The sequence below is a fragment of the Dipodomys merriami genome, unplaced genomic scaffold (assembly GCF_024711535.1).
Source record: "Dipodomys merriami isolate MVZ:Mamm:240054 unplaced genomic scaffold, mDipMer1.0.p SCAF_2863, whole genome shotgun sequence".
Taxonomy (NCBI): Eukaryota; Metazoa; Chordata; class Mammalia; order Rodentia; family Heteromyidae; genus Dipodomys; species Dipodomys merriami.
This window is the reverse complement of record NW_027204341.1, coordinates 25,059-32,012: the sequence shown is the minus strand read 5'-3', so window position 1 is coordinate 32,012 and position 6,954 is coordinate 25,059. Positions and strand designations below refer to the sequence as shown.

Here is a 6,954-nt window from a genome sequence, read left to right as displayed (position 1 = left end):
ATTAGATTGGATTCTTTAAGTTGTAGTACTAATTCCTAAAAATAAAATAAAATGAACTGGAATACTTAGAGAAATTGCTGGTAATAATGGGGAAGAAAGAAAGTGAATGGTTGAACACTAAAGATGAAGGAATGGCTTTAGAAAAAATAAGTCATAATGTTTTAGGGTAAAAATGAAGAGAACATTAACTCAGGCTAAGAGATTAATAATAACAATGGCAAAGCTCAATTTATACATTAGGCATACTGAGAGATTAACAATAGCCAACAATTGTAACAATACAACAGTTTGCTGTCCAGTTGTGATGGCTCTTTGTTGGTGTCTGTCTTTTACTCTATGTACCCAATTATCGTGCCATCATCCCTGCTGTCATTATCATATGAAGATAAAAAATAATGCTTAGCCAGCTCCAGTGGTGCACTCCCTGTAATCCTAGCTACTCAGGAAACAGATCTGAGGATCTCGGTTCAAACCCGGCCCAGGCAGGAAAGTCGTAGACACTCATCTCCAATAAACCACTAGAAAACTGGAAGTGGTGCTATGGCTCAAGTGGTAGAGGGCTCACCTTGAGCTGAAGAGATGAGCGAAAGCACCAGACCCAGAGTTCCGCAGCACTAATGACAAAAATTTTTAAAAAAGAAAAATTAAAAAGATTGTTTGATAATCAATGCCTGAAAGTCAATGATACAAACATAGTGTTAGGCTACTATTTAGCTTCTGGCAATTCAGATAGGGGATTATGCTTTCAAAGCTAATGGATCAACACCAAGAAAGGTACAAGATTGATTATAGTAACAAAACCACAAATGGGAAAGGTTATGCCAAGGATACTACAGAACCTGTAACCCTAAAGAGAATATTCTGATAGGATAAAACTTATTGCAAATTGAATATTAATAATGTGTTCTTGAAATCCAATGTATATAATATATATATGTTTATGTCTATGATAATTTTTAGATCATTCTCAAAAATGGCATGGAGTTATTAAATTATATATCAGAATACCACATCATTTTATAATAAAAAGGCATAAATGATATTTAAAATAAAGATAAGAGAAATAGAGTGGAAGAAGAGCTCAGGGACAGATCTTCTACCCTGAGTTCAAGTCCAGCACTGACAGACAAACAACAAGAACAACAACATCGGAAGGATGAATTTGTATGGAAAATGGACTTGGGAGGAAGTGACCTAGGAGCCTAGGATGTTTGTTGACTCACAGTCAGGTGATCATCGACAGTCAGGTGATTACTGGTCTGATTAAAGCAGGTGATGGGAAAGCTGGGAGGGGCTGCTCTGTGGGCAGACTTAACCCTGATCACAACTCAAGCAAGAGATAATTCTTGTCCTCTCAGCTTTGTGCAAAGTGTGAATCAGAAGATCTCAGTCCAGGGAACCTAAGCATAAACTCAATTTTCTATTCCAAAAGCAAAAGCAAACAGAAGAGGACATGGCTTAAGTGGTAAAGTACCAACCCAGCATCAGGCCTGACAAATTACAAATTAATGAAGACCCACAAGATACAATGGATGATGCCACGAATGTGTCCTACAGTCCGGTGGAAAAGTAATAAACTCATAGTCCAAAAATAAAGCATACACAGAAGTAAAAAACAAAACAAAACAAAATAAAACAAACACAATAAACTTTTCCAACCCTGGACAAACCTAAGTTGCACCTAACCCAAATCACCTAACCAAATTGCAAGTCCTTGAAAGAGGAAGTAAAAGGTGGGGTTGTCAGGATGTAAATTCCAACTTCTATTGATATGTAAATCAGCTTCCCTAAACAACCAATCAGAGACACTTCCTTTCCTGGGCCCACCCTCTTTCAGTATAAATAGAGTGGAAGTCTGAGACTCAGGCATTGCTGAAGATCCCTCAGGAGGAGGAGGCTGTTTGGAGCTTGGATACTCCAGGTGAGGATCAGAGTGGGAGAATCTACTCCTCTTTTAATTCTTCTTTCCTTGGTTTGGTGTTGTTGTTGGTGGTGGTGTTTTGTCGGTTGTGGGGATTGAACCCAGTGGTAGGGCAGTGTTGCTGGGCCTCTTTGTTTTCAAGACTGGGCATTATCCCTAGGTCACTTTGTGGACAAGTTTAGTGCTTTACCACTTGAATCACAGCCCACTTGTGATTTTGGAGTGGTAAATAGGAGATAAGAGTCTGTGTCAGGGGGACTTTGGTGCCCAGGCCTGCTTCAAAGCTTGATCCTCATATCCCAATCTATTGGGTAGCTAGGCTTTTAGGGGTGAGTCACCAGCACCTCATTAGATTCTAGGAATGATGGATCCTGACATTGTCCAGGCCTTCCAGAAGGAACTGAGCTGTGGCATCTGTATGAATACTTTCATAGAGCCAGTCACCCTAGAGTGCGGGCACAGTTTTTGTCGACCTTGTCTCTTCCTTTGCTGGGAAGAGACTCCAGCCAGGTGCCCAGGATGCAAGGGACCCTGCCAGCAGACAAACCTGAAAACCAACGTGGTTCTGAGGAGCCTGGTGGCCATTGCCAGAAGAGCCAGACTCAGGCAGTTCCTGAGCTCTGAGGAATACATGTGTGGGACACACAGGGAGACCAAGCAGATGTTCTGTGAGGTAGACAGGGCCCTGCTCTGTAGGAGCTGCTCCATGTCTCAGGAGCACAGGGCTCACAAACACCATTCTATAGAAAGGGCTGCTGATGTGCAGAGGAAGATGATTTCAAAGCAGGTGCATGCTGTATGGGAAAAGACTCAAGAAAACCAGCACAATTTACAGGAGAAGAAGAGACTCACCAACCAATGGATTTATTATGTGAACCTCTACCGAGACATGACTAAGGATGTTTTTAGAATGCTGCAGCTTTTTGTCCAGGAGGAGGAAAGATATCATTCCCAGCTACTGATCAATGAAGGAAGAGCCATGTTACAGCAACTCAGAGAAAGGGAAACCTAAATGCTTCAGAAGAAGCATCAGCTCAGGAATATGTTTCAGGAGCTGATCGAAACATACCAGAAGCCAGATGTGGAACTGCTTCAGGGTGTAGAGTTGACCCTAGAAAGCTGTGTGTCAGTGTTGGTCTTCATGCCACTTCCTCTGAGGCCACAGCTCAGTGCCCCTCCCATGCCTGGAATGAAAAAGAAGCTCAATCAGTACCGGGTGGAGATTGCCTTCAATGAAACTATGGGGAATCAAGGTCCTGGGAGCAGTGTTAGACATGACCATCAATATGCGGTTTTGAATTCTGAAGACTCCCTCCACTTCACTGCTTTTGGATGCCAAGTCTTCAGCTCTGGGAAACATTACTGGGAAGTTAGTGTGGATGAGTCTTCGACCTGGCCCTTGGGAGTTGTTACTGATTCTGTCATAGGGAGCAACCTCAGTGAATCTGAGGACGTTTTCCTCCTTTTGTTTGTGAAAGAGAACACACTTTACACCCTTTTTACCACCTTCCCATTGCTGTCTCAATATGTAGAGAAGCCTCTGGGCCGGGTTGGTTTGTTTCTTGATCTTGAGCATGGCAGTCTGAGTTTTTGGAATGTGGCTAAGTGTTCCCTTATCTGGAGATACCCCAATGATTCTCTCTGATTTCCTGTCAGGCCCCTTTATTCCAGTGGTATCCCGGTGTCTTAAGTGAAGAGACTCTCTATGTGTTGGGAACTCTATGGCAGAGAACCTTTCTCAAATGAAGCAAACCACTAATACTGTACTAATTTAAATTTTTTCATGAAATATGGTGGTAACTATAAAATGTAAAAACCAGTATTAAATGAAGATAAGATAAAGTAGCAACAATGCAACAAGAGAGCAAATAAATATTTTAAAATTGTTATAAAAATAAACCCATGCAAAATTGAGTCCCCAGTGATGGCTTTTCACCCTGAAAGCAGTTGGAATCCAGAATAACAACAAAAAGCAACATTGAATGCAGTGGGCACTGTTGTTTTACCAGTAATCCTTGCTAATCAGCAGGCTGAGTTCTGAGGATGGCAATACATAGCCAGGAAAAACAGATAAATCCAAGTGACTCTTATCTCCAAATAACCACCAAAGTGGAGTTGTGTTCACATGGTACAAGAAAAAAATTCCCACAAGAACAAGGCTCATGCCCTAAGTTAAAGCCTCAGGAAAAGCTAGTACAAAAATACAGTACTAGTTTCAGTGACACAAAGTTCTAGAGCAGCCTTTCTATTAATAGGTCCTATTATCCATCCTGGGAGGAAAAAAACAAACACCTCTCTCCTAGAGCATAGGGGTCTTTACACTTTCTATTAGATTGGATTCTTTAACTTTCGGTACCAATTCCTAAACAAGGGGGAAAAATGTATACTCAGACAAAGAGCTGGTAATAATGGAGAAGAGACTAAATGGTTGAACACTAAAGATGAAGGCCTGTCTTTAAATAGAAGAAATAAGTCATCCTTTTGGGGGGTAAAAATGAGCAGAGAGATTCATAATAATAACTATAGCAGGGCTGGGAAGGTGGCTCAGTGGTAGAGCGCTTGCCTTGCATGCCTGAGACCCTGGGTTTGATTCCTCAGCAACACATAAGAAAAAAGAAACAGCCGGAAGTGGCGCTGTGGCTCAAGTGATAGAGCACTAGCCTTGAGCTGAAGAGCCAAGGGACAGCGTCCAGGCCCACAGTTCAGGCCCCATTACCGGACCCCAAAAAAAAAAAAACCAAAAAAATAAACACAAACCATAACTATGGCAAACCTTAATTTATATATTAGGCATACTGAGAGGTTAACAAGAGCCACCACTTGTAACAATATAACAGGATGCTTTGCAGGTGTGTTGGCTCTTTTTTGGATAATTAATTGTAGTTCTTTGATCCCCTGTGGCATTATCATATGGAGTTAAAAATGCTTACTTTTTTGTTTCCCTTTCACCCTATATATTTAATTGTTGTGTGTTCATCCCTTCTGTAATTATCTTATTGATGGGCAAAAGCTGCTAACTTGAGATTCAATGATATGAATGTAGGGTTAGACTGCTACTTCCCTGTTGGAAATTCAGATATAGGAGAATTTGCTTTTAAAGCTCATGGTTCAACAAACAAGAACAGATAAGGTTCAAGATTGATTCATAGTAATAAATCCTGGAAGGTGAAAGCTTATGTCATCGATACTATAGAACTTACTACCCTAAAAATAATATCCTAGATAATTTTCTAAAGTTTATAGCAAATAGAGTATTAATAATGTGCTCTTATAAAACACACACACACACACACACAAACACACACACACACACACACACACACACACACACATGAGCATTAGTAGGTTCTCTTATCAGTTTATCATATATATTAATTTACCATTTCATTTTAATATAAGCTTAGTCATATATGGTGTTTATTAGCCTTTTGCTCCAACATAAAACTCAAGGACAGTGCATAGATCCTTAGTTTAAGCTCCTAAATGGATAAGTCACAATAGAAAATAGACATGGAGAAAGTAACCTCAGATTCAAGGATCCTTTTCTGACTCACAGTTAGGTGATGGACAGTCAGGTGATTACTGGGTTCAGGCTGGTGAAGGAGATGGGTGTAGGCTTCCTGCAGACCTAACAATGATCACATCCCATCCAATAGCTAGTCAAGTTAGCATATGTCTGCCATCTCAGCTATATACAAAGTCTCAATAGGAAGATCTCAGTCCAGGAAAGCCTAAGCATTAACACATTAATACAAAAATAAACTAAAAAATGGTATGTTGTATACAGTTCTGGTACTGTACTGTTGAATTCATACCATTTGCTTAAACTCTGCTAACCAATTTACTTAACTCTAAATGTTAATAACAATGCAATGATGTTGGTCCAGTTTTTCAATTTAGAAAACCATAGGCAGGTGTTAATAAACATAAGGTGGTGCTGAGTTTATTAGAAGAATGTTTGTGTGGTCATGTTTCACTGTATAAATGTGAGTATAAAGAATTCAGTGCAGTCTTTACCTTCCCACACGTGATTTTTTAGGGTGACCTCACCTTTCTAGTATAGGATTAAAAGTAGTGTTTGTGACTTTGACCACATTTGACTGTTGTCCTGTGAACTGTTGTTTTTATTTTTCTCTCATTTCCGAGAAAAAAAGATAAATTACTTGCTGTAATCATGCTGTATTTCCCTGGCTTATACATTTAAATTTCTATTGTTTATTTCTGTGAAATCTATGATACATTCTGACATCATTTTGATATTTTATCTAATCATACAAACATATACTATTCCATCTTTCTGCAATAATATCTTTGCATTAGTAATTAGTAATATCCTGGATACTGTATTGTTCATTTCAGAACTTCATGATTATTTTTACTACCGGCATAATTAATGCCATTGACAAAAGAACTCAATAAATTAGATGTAGTCAAAATTTTCTACCTTATATATCTAGAAGCACGAACAAAACTACTTTATTCTTGTTTGGGTTATAAATTTGTGGCATATATTGTTATGGATCTATAGTTTATTTTTTATTGTATTTTATTTATCTATTCATTATTTATTTTTGTTTAATTAATTTATTTTATTTGCTAGTTTTTAAAATATTTTATTTGAATAGTTGGAGAAAGGAGTTGCAATTCAATAAAGTAGTTTTTGAATACAATACATCTTGATCACTTTAATCCCTTTTTAACATTTCCACTCATCTCTCCCAACTGCTTATTCTCTGATTTTTTCTTAATTTTGTGGAATATGCATTGATTTTTTTTTTACTTGCTCCTGTTTTCCACCAATTTGCTATATTCTATGTCTACTTTCATAGTAGAACACTTTAATTTTATGCCTAGCAGGAGAGACTGTGCAACTCCCAAATTCCAGAACATTTATTTATTTTTACTTTTGTTAAAGATTATCTATTATTCCATTTAAAAATCATTTTATGTGTAATTGAAAAATGTTATATTTGTTAAATTAATTCTATAAAATTTAGGGATTCTTTGTATTTTGAAAGTATATTTGATCATTA

General features: G+C 38.2%; 1 pseudogene; it reads left to right on the top strand.

Moving 5' to 3' along the window:
• Positions 1-2,285: 2,285 nt before the first annotated feature.
• Positions 2,286-3,470, top strand: LOC138838657 (tripartite motif-containing protein 43 pseudogene; annotated as a pseudogene).
• The last annotated feature ends 3,484 nt before the right edge of the window (positions 3,471-6,954 follow it).